This window comes from Pipistrellus hanaki (genome assembly GCF_964339955.1).
Source record: "Pipistrellus hanaki genome assembly, chromosome: 3".
In the NCBI taxonomy this organism is placed as follows: domain Eukaryota; kingdom Metazoa; phylum Chordata; class Mammalia; order Chiroptera; family Vespertilionidae; genus Pipistrellus; species Pipistrellus hanaki.
Genome location: NC_140505.1, coordinates 173,212,644 through 173,232,917, shown reverse-complemented (window position 1 = coordinate 173,232,917; position 20,274 = coordinate 173,212,644).

Here is a 20,274-nt window from a genome sequence, read left to right as displayed (position 1 = left end):
CTCTAACTCGACCCCCAATGGCCAGAGAACTACTTAATAACCATAGATAAGATTTACAAGGTACCATCTGTTAATGAGGTTTCTTTTGACACACATATATTAAACTATCAGCTATTTCACATCAGTTCAGAGTTCTTTAATTACAAGCAACAGAAATTTATTCTGGCTGATCAATCAGAAAAGACTTCATCAAAAGGGTATAGTGGAGCTCACGGAATAGAGCGAAAGGCTTGAGGCCTAGTTGAGAAAGAAAGAAAGAAAGAGAGAGAGAGAGAGAGAGAGAGAGAGAGAGAGAGAGAGAGAGAGAGAGAGAGAGAGAGAGAGAGAGAGAGAGAGAGAGAAAGAAAGAAAGAAAGAAAGAAAGAAAGAAAGAAAGAAAGAAAGAAAGAAAGAAAGACAAACATGGGAGCCCAGAAAGATTTGAGGAGGTCTAGCTAACATGAGAAACTTGACAGTCTTAATGAAGCATTGTTACTTGAATGAATGAATTCAAATCATTTTGGGATTTGTTGCTTATACCACATTACTGGTGTTTCAGAGTACCAGAAGGGAAAGTCTACATTGCCTTATATCAGGGATTCTCAACCTTGTTCTACTGGCATTTTGGACCAGACAGTTCTTTGTTGTATTACAGGCCTCTACAAACTCGATGCCAGTAGCATTCTCTCTAATAGAGACAACCAAAAGTGTTTCCCAACATTGCCAAATGTCCCCCAAGTGGCAGATCCATCCTCAGTTGAAAACCGCTGGCTTAGATGGAATCACAAAACTGCCCATCTCATGGTTTCAGAAAGGCCAACTAACCTCGATGTACAATCCCAGGAGGCAAAGGGAAGGTGGATAAGTCTCCAAATAGAAAGTCAGGATACCATTCCCAAAGGTAGGGGGATTTATGCTTGCTGTCTATTTCCTCATTGATAAACAGAAAGTCCTAGAGCAAATTAAACACTGCTAGAGACAAAAATGATAAAACTGAAGCTCTCCTACGTTGGGTTTATCATGAGAAGGCAAGATTTGTTGGAAAAACAATAATGCTGGGAAAGCAGAAGGCAGTAGAAAAAGAGGAAGGCCCAGTACAAGACAGATTGACTCCATAGGTCTGAGTCCCTGGGACCTGAGAAGGCTGTTAAGAACAGGACCGGTGCATATCACTCATTCATGGGGTCACCAGCCCACTCAATAGCATGTAACATACATGAGCAGAATGTTGAAGAAGGTTAAATTTTCCAGCCCATAGATCAGAGAACAAGAAAGAAGTGGCCCTGGCTGGTTTGGCTAAATGGATAGAGCATCGGCCTGTGAACTCAAGGGTCCCAGGTTCGATTCTGGTCAAGGGCATGCACCTTGGTTACGGACACATCCCCAGTAGGGGTGTGCAGGAGACAGCTGATTGATGTTTCTCTCTCATCAATGTTTCTAAATCTTTCACCTTCTCTTCCTCTCTGTAAAAAAAAATAAAAATATAAATAAATAAATAAATATTGTAAATAAAATATATTAAAACCAAAAGAAAGAAATGGAAATTAAGACCTTTTAAAAAAAAAAAAAACAGAGTGCAGAGAAAGTCATCAGAATGCAGTATCAGTCCTTCCCAATGCCGTGACAGGAAAAGCACAATCCTAACAAGGTGGGTGTTCTTTTCCACTTTTATTCAAATTCTTCATGTGGCTCTATCTACTTTTGGATCCTGCCAGATCTTTTCCAACACTTGGTACCTATGGACTTGTGGTAATTGCTGTGGCCAAATTAAAGGAAACTGATTCCAAATCCCAGAGAACACCCAATGCATCTCTGTATTAATTAGTTCGTTAACTCTGTTGGTTCCAACATGGTGCTAATGAGACCAAAGACATGAATCCAATCCTCATGCCATATGGGCTTGTCCAACAGCCAGCCTTGAGGCCCACTCCAACCAGCCAACTGAATAGATAGATGAATACAGCTCCTGGCGAGGAGGGGGCTAGGAGAGAGGATGGTTGTGTCCACACAAACCCATCCTCACTGCTTGAACACCGTGTAAGGCACATTCCCCGGGGAGCAGAGATCTCTCATTCTCACAGGGCACAGAGCACAGCCCACACCCACCATGGTACCGCAGCAGCAAAGGATGCCACCTCTTTCCTTCTCTCCTTTCTGGCTCCTACCTACTCATGTTAGCTTCCTTTGCTGCTCCCTTCCCCTTCTGCTCATTAACATTTCTTAAAAACTGGTGCAAAGCTTCATCTCCAATCTGCACCGACTTTAAATTCCCTGATCCCACCATCAGCAGCCAGACGGGGCTCGTCTCTTCTCCCGTTATTATTTCTGACAGCCCCAAAGAAATCACTTAATATTCATTTCAGCCTCCTTTTTCAGACAGTCTTAAAAATCAATTTCAAAATTCTTCTTCTTGATCCTGTCACTTAGCACTGAAATGGCCCGGACTGATTACTGGGGAGCAGGACGCGCCCCCCCCTCCTTCCCCTTCAGCATGTCAGCTTCACTTTGTGAGTCTGTTCCCGAACGGTTTCCGTTGGCTTTCATTTCAGGGTTGTTGTTTTTCACTGAGAAACATGATTTTTTTTTAAAAGCCATATTTGTAAAACAACTTTCAAATACCTTAAAAAGAAAAACCAGCAAGGGGAAAAAAAAAAAAAAAAAAAAAAAGATAGGCAAAGTACTTTGGCTAAGAGAAAAATCAGATTCAATGGGTTTAAAAAAGAAAGAAAGAAAAAAAGAAAGAAAAGTCTTAGCATTACAGTTCTTTCTAAAACTTTCAAAAGGGCCACTCTAAAGCCTCCACTCGGCAAGCAGTAAATTAGTAACAGTTGTATCATCTTATTTATTAACAAAAAGGAGACGTTAACGTTAAAAATCTCCATTCTGTGATCAGATGCTGAAACCTGCAAAGAAGCCAAGAACGGGAAGAAAAGGGTCTGAAAGGGAAGAAAAGGTAACGGCAGCTTTTATAAAGAAGAAAAAAAAGTTCTTTGTCTTTGCTGCCATTCCGTGAGCCATCTGGAGAATTCAGTCCATTGTTACTGCTGCTGCCCATCTTCCATGCTATTGTTTTGCTTTTACAGGATGTCTTTAATTCTCCCAGTAACATCATTAGAGAACTGAACAGGTTGAAAGCACCAAGGGTGGGGGGAGCTAACCCAAAGAAACCCGTTCAGAGCATTTTCCCTCTTAGCCTGTGTTTTCTCTCCTTAGCAAACAGAGGATAATTTTAAAAGTAAGCCTAAACAATGGACACAGACAACTGGGGGGGTGAGGGCATGATTGGGGAAGGGAGGGGGGAATGGGGCGATAAGGACACATGTATAATATCTTAATCAATAAAAAAAAAAAAAAAGAAAGAAAGAAATGAGGCAGAATGACATTTTTAAAAAGCTCTGGACCGTGCCAAGCTGTCCACCAGCTTGAGAACTGTAACCAATCTTTGCTCTCACCTACTAAGATTATCGCTCCACACTACATGAAATTCCACCAGCTTGTTATTTATATTATTACATCTCCTGATGACCTTCCGCCCACCATGATGCTGGCCTGGGTAAGAAAACATCTGCCAAAACGACGAAGGAACAAAAAACCATGAACTGCAAGATAGGAGACAAATGGATTTCTCTTGTGGGATCAAAGAGTCCAAAACCATTTTCTCTGGGGCTTGTGTGGAACATCAAACCTGGGGACTTGAAAGTGTCACCTCAGGAATTAGCAAACTCCAGAATGTGCGCCCTGCCTCCAACCACTTTCTGAGACTGAAGCTGAACTGGAGGGGCCCATCCACATCACAGCCAACGTAATCACACAGGCTTGGAAAAGGCGCAGTGGGACATGCGAAGAGAGTCAGTCCCCTTTCTCTTTTCTGCCTGCCAAACCTGTGGCCTCTCTGTGCAGAGCGAGTGTCCTTCTAGCACCACCAGGAGGCCGCTCACATTAAACACCACAGCCCTGCCCTGGCTGTTAGGCTCTGATTGCGTGGGGTCGGCCCCTGACTACAAAGGACTCACAATGACCGAACACAACCAAGGGAAGGTGATGGACAACTGTCTGAACGTTTTTTGAACATCAATCCACCTGCAACACTGACCCTGATTAGGAATTGACTCATCTACAGGTAGCCAGGGGATGCTTTGACACCGAGAAAGAACTGTTTAGATTGCTTACCTTTTTTTTTTTTAATTAAAATAAATGATTTATCTCTGGAGACATGTTGGTAACTGGGAGAAGGAAAACTTTAATCTAGATTAGGGGTGTCGAACTCAATCAGAGAAGGGGCCAAAATCTAAAATCCAGCCTAAATCGCGGGCCGAATGGTTTACTGAACAGTCATAAACTGACAATGTCATAAACTGACAGCGGAGTGCAGTGATGACAGCGTGGTGCGGGCCACATTGCAAGGCCTGGCGGGCTGGATTTGGCCCGCGGGCCTTGTGTTTGACACATCTGACTAGATCTTCAACTATGTCCTGTACGGGGGAAACAGAATTCCCCCAAAAGTTCCGACTTCTAAGCAAAAGCCATAGAAGGACATCCATACTTTCAAAATAAAGTTATTATTCACTTTACCAAAGGTCCATTTATTTTACTAATTTACTTCTAAATTCCTGCAAATAGGAACATTAGCTCTTTGAATGCATTTCTAATTGGATTAGAATTATAAACATTTTCCAACTAGACTCAACAGCCAGAGACAGAAAATCAGAGCTACTCGAGCAATTAACCCACGTCCCTTGGCTAAGAAATAGGACCCTGTATCGAGGTAACACACCCTTAATCGAATGATGTTACATTTCCAGCCTGTGAGTCATCATCTCACATTTCCTTTAGTTCCTTCAGCATTTGTAAAACAGTGTTTGGTTCTCATAAAATGAGTGTGATGTGAGCTCAACACAGAATTGCACAGCTTTTTCATGGGCAGGTGACTTTGGAGGTCAAAACCTCCCTTCAAGGTCAGGGGCCCCACAGGCACAGGCCTGATACCTCTTCCGAAGCACATTTCCTGATGACTTTTCAAGGCTCTTATGTATTCCTCAAGGTCAATGATACAGGATCTTGTATGGAACAGTGAACATTTACAGGTGAATATACAAAGTTCATGATGTATGAATGGGGGAGCTCTGTAGGTGAAAGCATTTTTGTTTGTTTTTTTGTGAATCTTTACCCTAGGATATATTTTTTTAGTGATTTTTAGAGAGAATAGAAAGTAGGGGGAAGAGACAGAGAGAGAGAGAGAAACATCGATGTCAGAGAGATACATCGATTGATTGCCTCCTGCACAAGGCCCAACCAGGGCCAGGAGACTGAGCCTGCAACTGAGGTATGTGCCTTGACCGGAATCAAACTCAGGACCCTTCAATTCATGGACCGATGCTCTATCCACTCAGCCAAACCATCTAGAGCTGAAAGCATATTTTTATGTTAGCCATTTCTGTTCTACTGAAGCATTTGGTTTCCTTACTTTTCCATTTTAAATGTCCTACGTAACTTCACCTTCATTTGAATTCTTTCCACTATACTACCCTCAGATTTATTATCTAATTCAGAAGAATGGCAGCACCTTAAGTCCCAAATGCTTATGATAAATGTCTTGCAAACCACCTACTAGTATACGATTGCACCTCTATTCACCGAAGGAGATGCTGTGCATGCCAGAAGCTTCATGGAAAACAGTGGAGAAACACAGTTTGAATGTCATAAATGGGAGGGGATTCTAACAACGAATCGACAAGCATCTGTGAAAGGCCAATGTGGTCTAATGCTGGGCTGGTTACTCTGATGGAATAGGAAAAAAAAATATGTCAGACATGGGTGTTTGCTATCAAAGATCTTTCACCAATCGGCTCACTGGCGAGACAAGACAAATAGCCAAGGAATCAATCGTTCAACTAACATGTAGATTTTTTAATTGAAAGAGAAGAGGGAACATTTGTGGATTTGATCCTTCTACTTCTGTGCCAGGCACATGAGCCTTGAATGGCTCATCCAGGGCTTAATCTGACTTCAGGGCTATTTCATCGAGGCCTCTTCGGGTGCCTGGGCTTGCTGAGCTGTCATCATTTCCTACTCCTGGCTCCTCACAGAACAAACACCCTGTGTGTGGTGGCTGCTCTGACTCTTTCCCGTTTTATGTGAAACAAACAGGAAAGTTAAACACTTTCAACACCTATCCTGCATTCGTTTCCAAATTCCCCGTGCCAACATGGAAATAAGCTTCCCAAACAAAACAAAAAAAAAGCGTTCTCATACAAATAGAAGTTAAGCAATTTTACATACTTACAGTCCCTTTCGCATCCAGTTGCCAGTTTCCTCATGTGTGATGTTAACTGGGAAAAGAAAAAATAGTCCAAAGTGAGTAGCAAGTGAAAGCTGAAAGCAAACACAGGGAAGATATAGATGCAATTTGTTGGCATGAATCCTTCGTTTTCCCTCAGAGATTTGAGCCTCACAGGATTCAGTTTCACGCTAACCACAGCAGAGATGCCCGAGACAAAGGAGAGAAAGAATGAATCGTCTAAAGTACATTCTAGAAGATAACAGCGCCATGCTTTTCTGAGCAAATTCACGTCAGCCTCTCCTCCTTTGCAGATGGTGAATAAAAGCATTTTTAAGTAAAAAGTCACCATATATTTTGGTGTTGCAAAAATAAATCCCCCAGATGTTTTAATGTAGCTTCAGTCATAAAAGGGCTTCCAAAGCCTTTACTCAGGACATGAGAGCAAACTCTACAAGAATATGTTGGGCCTGGCCCGTGTGGCATAGTGGTTGAACGCTAATCTATGAACCAGGAGGTCATGGTTCAATTCTGGTCAGGGTCCAGGCTGCAGGTTCCATCCCAAGTGTGGGGTGTGCCGGAGGCAGTCTATCAATGATTCTCTCTCATCTATCGCTTCATCTTCCTTCCTCTTTGAAATCAGTTAAATTTAAATTTAAAAAACAGAATTAAAACAAAAGAATGTGTTGGGCACTAAATCCAAATAATGTTATATGGAAGATAGTGCATATTTCACACTTCTTTAAAGGAGACCTGGACTATTGAGTACAATCTCTTGGAAATACAAAATTAGGTTGAAACAAACTTTTAAAGGATTTTTTTAAACTAATGGGTGCTCCTTCAATCTGTCTGAAGTTATTAATTAAAACAAGGGAATCAGAGATTTCAAAATCAGGGCCATGTAACGATATTGGGTTTAATTCTACATTGTATAAAAACTTAAAATATTATCAATATTAAATAAGTGTTGAAAATAATAGAATACTATAATGTGTAATGAACATTAAAATATACTAGGTAATAATATTTCGCGAATCACAATTATGGACTAGAGAGTCCCTTACTTGTCCAAAACTGTAGGAATGTAACAAAAATATTTTTAGTTGGTTTTTGGTTTTGTTTTGGGGGTTTTTTGAGACAGCTGTGCCCTCTGGAGGTGGCATTTGGGAATTGAATGAAACTTCACTAATGACTTTCCTAAAGATTTGAACACAAACTTGGAAATGCAAAGTTTTACAAAGTTTTATTCATGCTTCTTGCTTTGTGTCAAACCAGTTTTCAATGAATAGTAATTTAGAGTTTTGGTTCTGAAGTGTTCAAATGGGTGCAAAACATTTTGGTAGGCGGGATCAAAAGTTTGTGTTCAATATCTGGAATATAATGATTCAGGACATGCTGAATATTATAAAAAGAATGGTAATCTGAATTAAATGTCCTCCCGGGCTCTTTTGGCGAACTGCTTGAGAGTAGAGGGTCTACCTCTTCAAGCCATATTTTTCCACACTCCCAGAGAGAAACAAAACATCAGAATAAATTCACCAACTCTCTTCTTTTTTCCTTTGACCTGTTTTATATACTTCATTCGTAATAAATGGAGCTAAAGTTCCCCATCCAGACAATATAGTATTCCAGTTGGGGAAGAAATTATTTCTTGTGGGAGTGTTAGGGGCAGAAAGTACTAAAGTTGTCTGTGTGTGTTTAGAATTTCAATAGGCAAACATACATATAAATAAATGAAGGATATCATTATGGGGAAGGGCGAATCAAAAACAAAAGAACCCCGAAAAATAAAACAAAAACAAAACAAAACAAACAAAAAAACAAAGAAATTCTCTCTCTAAAGAGAGAATGAAGACGTCTTCTTGATTGTAAATTGGCCTCTGAAGTGGGTGAATGTTTGCCTTGTTTAAAAAAAAAAAAATCGGGAAGAAGCTAAAAGAATTGAGTAACGCTGGAGTATAATTACAATCAGTCAGATGCAAATATCAGAGGGATGCGGTTCTCTAAAAACAGTTCCCTGCGCTGGACGGGGCTACAAGAGGTTCAAGGAAAAAAGGAAGCGAAGATGATCCTCTTGCTTCCAGTTACCTGCATCTCAGGTGCTGGCTGTGGATCTTCACTCTCCAACCTCCCTCCCTCCCTCCCTCTCTCCCTCCCTCCCTCCCTCCCTCCCTCTCTCCATCCCTCCCTCCCTCTCTCCCGGGACAGAAGCCAAGGACCCAAAGTTACTAGACCTGCTCAAGTTCCCACCCACCAGGGCAATTCTTCAAGTTCTCCCGCCCCTTGTCTGACACCCCCACCCCACCCCCCCCTGCTGCCCAAAGTGCGAAAGAGGCCCAGGGTGACGCCCCCGAAACTCACAGGTGATATCCAGTCCTACCGTGGGAACGACTCGGCAACCCCAGATGCTGAAGCAAACACGTAAGGACCGGCAGTTAGTCAGAGGTCCACCGCAGCAGCCTCGCCCCGCTCCCCGCTCCCAGCCTCCCGCTTCCCGCCTTCCCGGAGCCGCGCACCTGTGCGCCCGCTCGCAGGGCCGCTGCGCCACCGCAGCGCCGACAGAGGGCGCCCGCGGCTACTCTCGCCGCCCCAGCCCTGCCCCTGGTCCAGCGCTTGAGCCCCCAGGGAGCCAGTGTGGACTAATGAGTAGAGGAAACTGCGCTTGGGCCACAAGAGACGGGTTTTTTAAGTTCTCTAAACCCCTTAAGACATATCTAAGCCACAATTGGCAGTTGTGACTATATGCATGCATTCATTCATTCATTCATTCATTCTCAACAAATATGCCTTGAGCTGCCCGCCGTTTTCTTAGCACTGTAGTAGCACTAGGGATACCCGAGCAATGCGAGTGGGCCCAGATCTCTGCCCTCTTGGAGTGTACTTTCCAATAGGATGCATGTAGGGTAAGCAGAAATGAGGTCACGCATGCTCCTCGCCCTTGCTCAGCCCCCTGGGAAATGTTGGTGCTTCCTATTACCAGGTGCCTGCATCCACTCCTTCACCTCATGCAGGAGAAAGGAGTGATTCCTTTCTGGGTCCCCCGTCCGCAGAGCACAGCCTTCCCTATAGTAATAGCTCGATGAGAACTTGATGAGTAAATGAAGTGACTGCAAGAACCATCCCCTGGATGTTTGGAGGAGGGTGGAAGTGATGGAAAGGGCGAAGCCTTGCCACTCAGGATGCACATGCTCCCGGGGTTGGCGTGGAACCTTCAGGATAGCGGTCCTTCTGGGAAGGGCTTGCATCTTTAAGGGATGGGCCCCCTTTCCCAAGAAAAAGTGGGTGGGCCTGCTCAGGGAACTCCCTCCAACCCAGACCTTTCTCACTAAAAGCTTACAATGGCATGTTGGGTATTAGCTAGCCCCCACCCCTTTTGTGGGTATGTTTAGAGGTTCCTAGCAGTTTCAGAGGCCCTAACAAGCTTTCTCTCAAAGTTCCCCCTGAAAGAAACTTATGTTACTGAAGAGAGTCCCACCTTTGTAAAAACAAAGCCTAGACAAATGATTAACACTCTTCTCGATTTTTTTTTTTTTTTAAGTGCTTTAAGCTTTTAACTCCATCCGAGCAGGGTCAGTCTATTACCTTTTTCTGTTTTGGCCCACTGAGACCAATTTTTTTTTCTCTTAAATGAATCTCAGGAAGACGTAGTAGCCTTCCATTCTTATGTAACAAATTATCACAAACTTAGAAGCGCCACACTCATTTGTTAAATCACAGTTTTCATGGATTGGGCATCCGAGCCCTGGATACTCTTCTCAGGATCTCACATGGTGTTGGAGACTCCACTATGGAAATACCTACTTCCAAGCTCCCTCAAATTGTCGGCAGAACTCTTTTCCTTGTGGTTACGGGACTGAGATCCCTGTTGTCTTGCTAGCTATTGACCAAGAACTACTGTCAACTCCTGGAGGCCACTCTTCAATCCTGGCCATTAGGTTCCTTTCTCAGACCCTCTCCTATATCCAGTATTTATAAAAAAAAAAACAAAAACAAAAACAAAAAAAAAAAACCCTCACCTGATTAAATCAGGCCCACCTAGATAACCTTCTGTTTGATTAACTTGAAGTTCATTGATAAGAACCTGAAAGTGGGAATGATCCCCCATCATATTCACAGAGGGGAGGGAGTAGACAGGCATCTTAGTTCAGGCTGCTGTAATAAAGATCACAGACCAGGAGGCTTAAATATATTTATTTCTCACAGTTCTGGGATCTTGGAAGTCCATGGTCAAGGTGCTAAGAAGTGAATCAACTATGCTGCCTTTTTGCTGTATCCTCAGATGGCCAAAAGAAAGAGCCATCTCTTCTCCTGTCTGTGTTTATAAGGGGCACCAATCCCAGCAGGAGGGGCTCTACCCTCGTGACTTAATCACTTACCAATGGCTCCACCTGCTAATACCACACTGAGGATTAGGCCTTCAACATGTAAATTCATGTGGGACCCAAACATTCAGTCCATAGCAACAGAACATGCAAACCGGGGGAGTGAGAATCTTGTGAGCCATCTTGCAATTCTGCTGACCACAGAAAAAGATAGAGAAAAATAAACCAAGAAAATATATTACAGGTATCAGACTCTTACCTAAAATAACTAATGTCTAAAAGCCACATATACTCCCAGGAGCCAAAGTGCCCCTCCTAATTTCTGGCCTCAGGCCCTCAGACACCTCCAAGCTCCTTGTTCCCTTCCTCTGACCCTCTGCATGAGTAAGAGTGAGAGCCAATGCTGGAATTGAGAGAGCACAGGGGATTTACTGAGAGCCGTAGGGGAAAAAGGCATGGACATCCACCCATGGTCCTCTGGCCTGGCAGCAAAGCGGCAATTAGTAGGGGGCAGGAAGACCTGCCTAGGTTCAGAGCTCAGCTCCTGCCACTTTCTCACCTTGTCACTCTCAGTCTAGTTACTGAATCCCTGTTTCTGCAGCTGTGAAATGAAAAAATCAGACTTCCCTCAGGGTTGTTGAAAGCATTGGATGAGATAATATATATGCAACACGTGTTTAACACAGCACCTGTCTGATAAGAGTAAACCAATTGGCAAAACATAAAACCTACTCAGCCAAGCAGCTTGGAGAAGGAAGCATCGCTATTTCTCATAGAATCTACTGGGTGCCCAGATGGGATTTACAGGTGTCCATAAAGCACTGAGACATATACCATCTAGTTGAAAGACAAGGCAATTTACCCAGCAAACAGGTGCACCTTCATAGAGAGACAGATCAGGAGCACAGAGTTCTCTTTCCCAGGAAGGACTTTTTACCCAGGACCTGCAAGCACTTTTTCAAGCCAAAGCTCAAAGGTCTATATCACCTCAGCAGCTGGCATTGCCATGACCAGACCCTACGTGGTAGCCGGATATAAGGCTCCTGAAGTATCACACACACAGAGAGACCAACTCATGGGACCCTCAGTCAGCGACACTCAGAATGCTCAGCCAAGAACCCAAGGTTCCATTTACTTCTGCCAAATAAGAGTGGATCTCAAATGAGACAGTCTTAGAGGAGTTGGTGGGACCAAAGACTGCGAACGGTGCTATATTACTTTTCTATGGCTGCCGTAATAAATTACCACAAACACTCTGGCTCCAAACAACACATCTCTCTTCTTAACAATTCTAGAGGCTGGAAGTCTGAAACCAGTGTCACTGGGCTACCATCAACGTGTCAGCAGAGCTGCATTCCTCTGTATGCTCTGGGGAAGAATCCGTTTTTATTTTATTTTGTTTTGTGTTTTTTGTTTTGCTTCTTCCAGCATCTAAGGGCTGCCTGCACTCCTTGGCTCATGGGCCCGCACCCCTTGGCCGCTGCTTCTATCATATCTCCTTTGACATGCCTGCCTCCCTCTTACAAGGCTATTGTGATTACATTGGACCCACCTAGGTGATCCCGGATACTCTTCCCGTGTCAATATCCACAACTTAATCACATATACAAAGTCTCTTTTTTCATATTAGGTAACACAGGTTTAAGGGGTTGGGATGTGAAGATTTAGATGGGGCCATTTTTTTTTTCTTCCTACAGATGCCCAGTTCCCTGGATGAGATGCCCATGACTATATTTCCCCAAAAATAATTAGTTTGTGTATAAACATTTCTAGCCCATTTACTTACAAACAGTTTGGAGTTAAATATATATTTTAATGAATTAAATTTGTTGGCCATCAGTGAGAAAAGGATACTGTGCTCTCAACATCACAAGAGAATAACTGATCATTAAAATTTGCTTTGAAATGCAATTGATAGGGCTCCCCTTAATAAAGATTTGAAGCAGAACCTGTATTTTAGCTGCATTCATCTCAATGTTTGCAAACTGTGATGATCACTAACACCTATGTTTCCCCTTCTCTGTTTTTAGCCATTCTTTAAATTGACTTGGTACTGATTTTTTTTTTGACAGTTCAGTGATAGGCACAAATTACTTCACTGTTACCCTGGTAACGAACTAAGGGACCTCCAACTAGAGAAAAAATTAAGGTTAAAATGAAGACGGAATCATCCAAATTAGCATTAAGGGGTCATTGTCCAAGTGTAACCTGGTGTCAACTGGTCACACTTTGGGCGGTTTCTCAGCAAGGACCCCTGAATCAACAGCAGGGGAAGTCACCCATGTCAGCAAGAATGCTTGTCTCATGCAAGAAGCAATGGTTTAGTTTCTAGAACCTTCTACTCTCCCCTACTTATGCATCTCTTTTATTTGGATGTCTCCTTTGTTTTTCCTCTCCTCCTGCTTTTCCCCTTCTGAACATATTAGTTACTATGGAAACGTTGGTGTGAATGTCAGAAAGCTCGGCTCAGAAATGCTTCATAAAGTCAATTTATAGAATGATCTGACATTTATCTCATGTTTGGGAAATTTAAAGAATTTGTGATATTCATGACCTCAGTCAGGCTTGGGTGGTAAACAGTGTGCTATATATGGATTTTAAATTTTGTTTTATGTACACTGCAAAAACATCAGATTTTTGTCCTTTAGGCAAAGAATAGCAACAAACACAGGAGTCTGATTTGGGATTTGAAATTGGATTCATTTTTCTATCAGTTCAGGAAGGAGTTCCACTTTCTAAGTTTGTAAGGCTGACTGGAATCTCTTGTGTCAAAATAAATGTTTTCTGGAAAAAAATTATGGTTGGCTTATTTTTTTTAAACTTTAACCTGACAATAAGACAAATGGTATTATCCATAATAATGTACGCAGGGCAGCAGCAATATCAGCTAAAGGCACAGAAATGCTAACACCCAGGCAGTAAAAATGCTTACTTCACAATGGGGAATTTCAGAGTTAGTGTTACTCTAGGGAATAATAACAGCTAATGTTTTTAGTGCACTTACTATGTGTCAAGCCTCACTCTAAGTACTTTGCATGTATTAATTCATGAGATTCCCAAAACAATAACGCTATCATTATACGTACACTTTTTTTTTTTTTTTCACACAAGAGGAAATGGAGGCACAAAGAGGTTGAGTAACTCATCCAAGTAAGTGACAGAAGCAAAGATTCAAACCAAGGCAGAATCAACCAGTGAATGTACATATAAATGGAACAACAAATCAATGTTTCTCTCCTTCTCAACAAATCAATGTTTCTCTCTCTCTCTTCCTCTCTCTCTCCCTGAAAAACAAAAGAAAGAAAACCCAGTGTTATCCTAGGAGGCAACATTATTTATTCCTTGCCATCCAGTAGTTCCCATTTCCTCTGGTAACAACGCCAAGTTTTTGTTTGAGAAAGTCACACCTGTTCAGCTCACTTGCTTGTCCCTCCTGTGCTCGAATGGATCACATGGCCCAGGCCAATCAGCACACTTCAACTCCCAGCCTCAGCGATTGGTCCAAAGATGGGCATGTTGCCAGATCAGAACCAATGAAACACCAGGAGACTTTGCCCAGAAGGCTCCAACAGGAAGAGGGGTGCTTTTTCTTCCCTGGGAAACAGGCATAGAATGAGCTGCTCTAGCCATCTCAGCCGCCTTAAAAGGGTTAACCTACAGCATACAGAGTCCACTAGCCAGAGAGACTGAAACCTTTGGAACAAAAAGCCTGTGAAAGATCAAGAGAAACCCAGCCAAATGAGCTCTGAATTCAGCAGTATCCAAAATCTGTCTGCTAGGCTTTTCAATTATTGAACCAACAAGTCATTGCTGCCTTTGTGTTTTATCTGAATACGTTTGACTTGGCTTACAACAAATAGAAAAAAAAGGCTTAATGAAGAAAACATGGAGTGTCTGTATCCTTTGAAGGCAGACACTACATTTTGTTCACCTTGTTCATAGGCAAACATTCCCTTATCTGAGATTCCAAATCCATACTTCTGAAAAGCAAGGTCCCTTTGTAGCTCATTTGGTGACAAAACAGACATGACCTGCATGGACATGAGGTCACTCAGAGTCTTTACTTATGCCCCTTAATGTGAATATTCCTCTATTTTGCTAAGGAGCAACTAATGTGTGTGATTACAGGATGCCACCACAGATCCCACCAGACGACATAAAGAATATAAACTCTTACCTTCATTAAATAAAAAGTTATAAATTCTGAAGCCCCATAGGTTTTTAATAAAAGACCGTGGACTTTGAATCACAGAATAAACTGAATGAATAAATTGATTGGATAAAAAAAGTACTTAATCTCCGAATAAGGCAGCTAACGAGAACCACAACACGAAACCATCCATTATTCCAAAATTATACTGAAGGTAAAAGTACGCTTGCATGGCAGACAATAGACAGACATAACATCAAACATCAGATTGATGAATACCAAGACAAAGTGAAAATTCTTAAGTTCAGAACAAAAGCCTCAACTATAGTATTAATAGCATCCTGAACAGAGAATCTAGAAGAAGACTAGTACCAGCAACCTGACTCCCCATCCCGTTACAGTACACTGTAGGACACCGTAGGTACTATAAACACAAACTTTCAAGATGTAAGAGCATTACGATGTTGAGAACATGTGGCTAACAAATTGACTAAATCTTGACATCTGTATTCCATGTCCTTGCGAGGCTTTTCTAAATCCTTCTGAGTCTTCACATTATATAATAAAAAATGTTACTTTACTTTTTTTTTTATTACAACATCCTAGAAAACTATCATTTGATGCAATATACAAAAATAAAATACTGGAAATTAATTAAACATATCCTCAAAGTAGCAAACTTTGGGGTCATGACTCATCTGTTTTCTTCCTTATATCCAGTACCTAAAACAGTAACCATTGCATAGCAGGTGCTTAAGATGTGCTTTATTAATGAATGAAATAAGGACTACATTCCAATACCTCTGCCATCTGACCAACACTGACAAGTTTTCAGTGGGACAACTGACAGAGGGAGGGGGAAAACCAGAGAATACCTCTCAACTGAGTCTGCATAAAATGTCTTGAATCTGTCAGTTATTTCAAGTTCCTCTGCCACTTCCTAAATCAAATTACTTCCTAACTCCTTGCACCATTAAAAGATACCCTGCCCAGCTGCGTGGCTCAGAGGTTGAGCGTTGACCTGCGAACCAGGAGGTCAGGGTTCAATTCCCAGTCAGGGCACATTCCCGGGTTGTGGGCTCCATCCCCAGTGGGCAGTGTGCAGGCAACAGCCAATTGATGATTCTCTCTCATCATTGATGTTTCTCTCTCTCTCCCTCTCCCTTCCTCTCTGACATCAATGGTGTCCTAACTAGTCTCCTCTCCCTGAATCTATTCTTATGCTCTTTTTATTATTCAGGGACCTTTTTAAAAGGGACAAATCAAATCAGACTTCTCTGCCCACAGCAAGCCCACCGTGTTTAAAATTTTTCAATTTCTCCCAATTGTTTATAGGATACAGACCAAAATGATAATGTAGCCTGCAAGGTTCTGCATGATTTGATTCTGAATTTCCTCTCCAACCTGAACATGTGCCAGTCTTTACCTTCAGAGTTGACTCCTACTCAACCTTTAGGTCTCATCTCAAATGTCACTTATTCAGGTGACCCCAGCTAGAACAGGTTTCCTTGCTAATTGTTATTACAGTACACTGTATATTTCCTTTATAGAGCTTTATAAAATTTGAATTTTTTTAAATTTATATCTAGTTCCCATTAAATTTAAAGCTCCATGAAGCCTGTATTTTCTAGCCTGGAAATTTCAAGATGCTCTGTCATCTGATCTTTGTAGACTTATTCACAATCATTTTCCTTTGCAGTTCCATCCCCACATTTTGATAAAACTCTGTAAAAATTCTGTTATTGGATTCTGTTCACGTTGTTGTTTTCCTGTTTTCTCTTCCTCTATGTCTCTACAATGATGTTATATTATATTACTCAGCAGCCCATTTTCATTCCTCACTCATTCATTTAAGTTTAATTTATGGAGTACCTACTATGTGTCAAGTCCCATACTGTAGATCCAGGTCTAGAGATATAGAGCAGAGTCAGCCATGATTCCCGACACAAGGAAAGCAAGGGAGCAGGTCAACAAACAAATAGCTACAAGTTGATGTGAAAATAATTTCTAAACATTTCCATGGGACAGAGTAATAGCTACTAGCTCCTAAGAAAGTGATCAAAGCTCCACCACAGAATGTGGTAATTTTAGGTAGGTCTTGAAAGATGAGTAAGAGTGGGAAAGGAGATGTTTGCAGGTATAAGCATTTATATAACATGAGGTCACAAAAGGTGACATGTCTGACCAAGCCCTTCCTGATCTGCCCCCATCTTCCTCTCTGGTCTGCTCTTTGCACAGGCTCCTTTGCTGGGCTATGTCTCAGAAGTTCCCTCCTATTAAATTTAGTCAACTTTGTTTTTTTGCCAAAGTCATCACCTTTGTTAAAAAGAGTTCAATAATGATAGCAATATTTAGACTTCCAGATATTCTTCAGTCTCATTTTAGCAGATAAATATCTAATGTGCATGATTTTAAAAATGAGGGGGGGATGTTTTCTCATTTCACTAGCATTCAAATAGAGTAGGTGTCTTTTGACATAAGCTGTGCTTCAAATATATTTTGAAAAAATTCAATTTGTCTGAACGCAAAATGAAGCAGGATTGAATTTTGACATTTTAATTTTAGTTGAGCTAACAGATTTCACTTGAAAAGGACTCACAATATGTACATCAAGGGCATGCCAACTAGCTTCAACCATTATTGTCATTTTTCTATGTTCATAAATTTATCCTACTAAAATACATGCCATCATTTGACATATGTGAAAGAGGAAGGATCACGGTTAATCAAATTTCCAGTTTATCACATATCTCATAAAAACCACCCAGGAATTATAGGACTGAATAATTTATAACAATCCCTACATTTATTCCACCTTTCAATGGATAAAATTAGACAAGAGAAGATACTGAACCTTAGGTCATAGGATCATCCTAGATATTGCAGCTACACAAAGCATTCAAAAATGGCCTCTGGATACAAATCATCTCAATTTTTTTTTGTTTTTGTTAATCCTCACCTAAGAATATTCCTCCATTGATTTTTTTTTTTTTTTTTTTTGAGTGAGTGAGTGAGTGAGTGAAAGGGAGGGAAGGGAGAAACCGAGAGAGAAACATTGATGTGAGAGAGACATGCCCTGACCCAGACAGGGATTGAGCCTGCAACTGAGCTATGTGCCTTTGACCAGAATCGAACCTGAGACCCTTCAGTCTATGGGCCAAGGCTTTATCCACTGAGCCAAACTGGCTAGGGCTCATCTCAATCCTATAAAAGTTATAACAGGGGTAGAAAATAAATTTTTGGATGCAGAGACAGCATGCTTGTTTTTTGATCATGGAAAAAATGTGACAAAGGGGGTGACATGTAAGAAGTATCCTGAAGGATCTGTAGGCATTTGCCAAGCAAAGAGAAGAATGAGAGTGATGGCCTAGGGCCATGAAATGGCCTGGTGCTTTCTGGAACCTGAGACTAGAATATCAGGGACAGGGTATAGGTAATAGCAGGAGAGAAGTCTTAATGAAGGAACAGATGACACACAAGACTATGGCCTTTTCCTAGAGATAATTAGATTTGCCTTTTGGGTAAAGACAACTCTTGTAGAGGTGTAAACAAGAGACAAGAAGGAATAGAGGGAAATAGAGGCCTAATCATGCCTTGCAAATACCCCAGCAAGGCATGATAAAGCTCTAAATAACAGCAGCTGGAATAGAGGTGAGTCAAGATACTTATCAGTTACCTATTGCTGCAAAATAAAGTCAAAAAACCTCAGTGGCATTTATTCCCATAGGTCTGATGGTCAGTTGGGCTGCAGTAAGGCTGGGTTTGGCTGAGCAGCTTGGCTGAGACAACTATGCTTTACAGGTCTCCTGTTCCTCTTGAGACCAGCAGCTAGCCCAGGTTGCTTTTCATGTTTTTAATGTTCATGTTGGAAGTACAAGCTAGCACATAGGAACATGTAAAACATCTGAAAGCCTAAACTTGGAATTGGCATACCATCCTTTTGGCTTTATTGTTCAAAGCAAGCCACATGGCCAAATCTAAAGTTCACAAAGTGAGGAAATGTACTCAGCCACTTTTAGCAGAAACAGCAAAGTCAAAGAGCAAAGGACAGGAATACAGGTAGAGGTGAAGGACTGGTGACAATAATGTACTACTGTCCTCTGCTCTCTGGCCCACAATAATTCCTGTTCCTCTCAAATGCAATGTATGCTCATTCTCATTCAAGGACTCTTAAGAGTTGTATCCAATCACCCACAGCATTAGTCTGTTAATATAGTCAATTACATTACTTTTCTAATGTTAGCCCAAATTTGCATTCTTAAGATAAACCTCACTAGGTAAAATACATTATGCTTTCTATACATAGTTGGATTCAAATTGCTAAAATTTTGTTTATAACTTTTGCATGTGTTTATCAATATTGAGGTGTAGTTTTTTGACTTTGGTATCAGAATAATGCTGGCCTTAAAGAATGAGTTGGAAATTATCCCTTTATTTTCTGATGGCATTTGTTAAGAATTAAAGTATTTGCCCATTAAACATTTAAAATAATTCACCAGTGCAGCCATTTAGGGTTGGCATTTTGTCAGAATTATCTGCAGAATCTGTAGCAATGTTACTTCTCTCATTCCTGATATTATTTCTTTTTTATTCATCAGTCTGGCTAAAGGTTTGTCAATTTTGTTGATCTAAAAGAACTAGCTTCTCATTTTACTTATTTTCACAATTGATTTCTATTGCATCATTTCTTCTTTAATCTTTATCCTTTCATTTGTATACTTTGTGTTTCAATTGCTATTATTTTTCTAGTGCAGGTTGGAAGCTGAAGTCACTGACTTGAGTCCTTTCCTTTTTTAATACAGATATTTATTGATATAAATGTCCCTGGAAGTATTTGCTTTAGCTGATGCCTACAAACAATAATTTGTCTTCATTTGCATTTAATTCAATATATTTTTTAATTTATTTATTTTATATTAAACCTATTTGTCTTTATATTTAAAGTGAATTTCTCAGATTCAGTATATCCTATCCTATACAATAAAAGGCTAATACACAAATTGACCGAATAAGGAATGACCCATCACTATGACGCACACTGACCACCAGGGGGCAGACACTCAATACAGGAGCTGCACCCTCGTGGTAAGTGTGCTCCCCAGAAGCCAGACTCAGCCATGCATGCAGCAACACTAAGGATGTCTAATGAGCCTAAACACACCCAGAGGGTTCCCGGACTGCAAGAGGGCACAGGCGGACTGAGGGATCCCTTCCCTGCCCCTGAGTGCACAAATCTTATGTACCAGGCCTCTCGAAGTTGGATAAAAGACAGTCTAATAAGAGCACCTGATAATTAGACTTAACATAGTTACCAATAGTGCTGTTTAAGTTTTCTATCTTAACTATATATTTTCTTTTTGTTCCCCTTTCTTCTTTTCCTTTTTTCTTTTGGATTATTATGGCTATATGTTACTACTGTATCTTTGTTGGTTTATTAGTTTTAACTGTTTTTTTTTGTGTGATTGCTTTAGGTTTTATATTATACACTTTTATCATAGCCTACTTTCAAGTAATATTGTCACCAGACATTTTGCTTTTCTTATGTA